This window comes from Meles meles, chromosome 9 (assembly GCF_922984935.1).
Source record: "Meles meles chromosome 9, mMelMel3.1 paternal haplotype, whole genome shotgun sequence".
Taxonomy (NCBI): domain Eukaryota; kingdom Metazoa; phylum Chordata; class Mammalia; order Carnivora; family Mustelidae; genus Meles; species Meles meles.
The window spans coordinates 79,658,125-79,660,301 of record NC_060074.1 but is presented as its reverse complement, the minus strand read 5'-3'; the positions used below and the strand labels follow the sequence as shown (position 1 = coordinate 79,660,301).

At 37.7% G+C, this 2,177-nt stretch overlaps 1 pseudogene; it reads right to left on the bottom strand.

Annotated features, from left to right (window-relative positions):
* Positions 1-264: 264 nt before the first annotated feature.
* LOC123951212 lies at positions 265-414 on the bottom strand (annotated as a pseudogene).
* Between the last annotated feature and the right edge of the window lie 1,763 nt (positions 415-2,177).

Here is a 2,177-nt window from a genome sequence, read left to right as displayed (position 1 = left end):
TTCCATGATTTTTTTCAATTCTTCTTTAATTTCCTGGTTGACCCATTCATTCTTTAGAAGGATGGTGTTTAGTCTCCATGTATTTGGGTTCTTTCCAAATTTCCTCTTGGGATTGAGTTCTAGCTTCAGAGCATTGTGGTCTGAAAATATGCAGGGAATGATCCCAATCTTTTGATACCAGTTGAGACCTGATTTGTGACCCAGGATGTGATCTATTCTGGACAATGTTCCATGTGCACTAGAGAAGAATGTGTATTCTGTTGCTTTGGGATGAAATGTTCTGAATATATCTGTGATGTCCATCTGGTCCAGTGTGTCATTTAAGGCCTTTATTTCCTTGTTGATCTTTTCAATTAGCAATAATCATGCCTCGGATAAACCTCATTGGCTACAATACTGCCACTGCACAAAGCTTCCTTGTTGATCTTTTGCTTGGATGATCTGTCCATTTCAGTGAGGGGAGTGTTAAAGTCCCCTACTATTATTGTTTCATTATTGATGTTTTCTTTGATTTTGTTATTAATTGGTTTATACAGTTGGCTGCTCCCACGTAAGGGGCATAGATATTTAAGATTGTTAGATCCTCTTGTTGGACAGATCCTTTGAGTATGATATAGTGTCCTTCCTCATCTCTTATTATAGTCTTTGGCTTAAAATCTAATTGATCTGATATAAGGGTTGCCACCCCAGCTTTCTTCTGATGCCCATTAGCATGGTAAATTGTTTTCCACCCCCTCACTTTAAGTCTGGAGGTGTCTTCGCCTCTAAAATGAGTTTCTTTTAGGCAACATATAGATGGGTTTTGTTTTTTTATCCATTCTTATATCCTGTGTCTTTTGATTGGGGCATTTAGCCCATTAACATTCAGGGTAACTATTGAGAGATATGAATTTAGTGCCATCGTATTGCCTGTAAGGTGACTGTTACCGCATATTGTCTCTGTTCCTTTCTGATCTACTACTTTATGCTCTCTCTTTGCTTAGAGGACCCCTTTCAATATTTCCTGTAGAGCTGGTTTGGTGTTTGAAAATTCTTTCAGGTTTTGTTTGTCCTGGAAGCTTTTTATCTCTCCTTCTATTTTCAATGCTAGCCTAGCTGGATAGAGTATTCTTGGCTGCATGTTTGTCTCGTTTAGTGCTCTGAATATATCATGCCAGCTCTTTCTGGCCTGCCAGGTCTCTGTGGATAAGTCTGCTGCCAATCTAATATTTTTACTATTGTATGTTACAGACTTCTTTTCCCGGGCTGCTTTCAGGATTTTCTCTTTGTCACTAAGACTTGTAAATTTTACTATTGGGTGACAGGGTGTGGACCTATTCTTGTTGATTTTGAGTGGGGTCCTCTGCACCTCCTGGGCTTTGATACTTGTTCCCTTTGCCATATTAGGGAAATTCTCTCCAATAAGTCTCTCCAATCGACCTTCTGCTCCCCTCTCTCTCTTCTTCTTCTTCTTCTGGAATCCCAATTATTCTAATGTTGTTTCATCTTATGGTTTCACTTATCTCTCGAATTCTCCCCTCGTGTTCCAGTAGCTGTTTGTCCCTCTTTTGTTCAGCTTTTTTATTCTCTGTATTTGGTCTTCTATATCACTAATTCTTTCTTCTGCCTCATTTATCCTAGCAGTGAGAGCCTCCATTTTTTATTGCACCTCTTTAATAGCTTTTTTGATTTCAACTTGGTTAGATTTTAGTTCTTTTATTTCTCCAGAAAGGGCTTTTATCTCTCCAGAGAGGGTTTCTCTAATATCTTCCATGCCTTTTTCGAGCCCGGCTAGAACCTTGAGAATCGTCATTCTGAACTCTAGATCTGACATATTACCAATGTCTGTATTGATTAGGTCCCTAGCCTTTGGTACTGCCTCTTGTTCTTTTTTTGTGGTGAATTTTTCCGCCTTGTCATTTTGTCCAGATCAGAGTATATGAAGGAGCAAGTAAAATACTAAAAGGGTGGCAATGACCCCAGGATAATGCGCTTTAACCAAATCAGAAGAGACCCCAAATCATGGGGGGGTGGGAGAAAGGGGATAAAAAGAGGTTCAGAAAAAAAGGTAAAAAAATTAAAAAAAGGAAAACAAATAAAGAAAATATATAGAAAAGAAAGAATATATATATATATATATATATACATATATATATATATGATAAACTAGTTAAAAACGTTAAAAAAGAAAAGGGTAA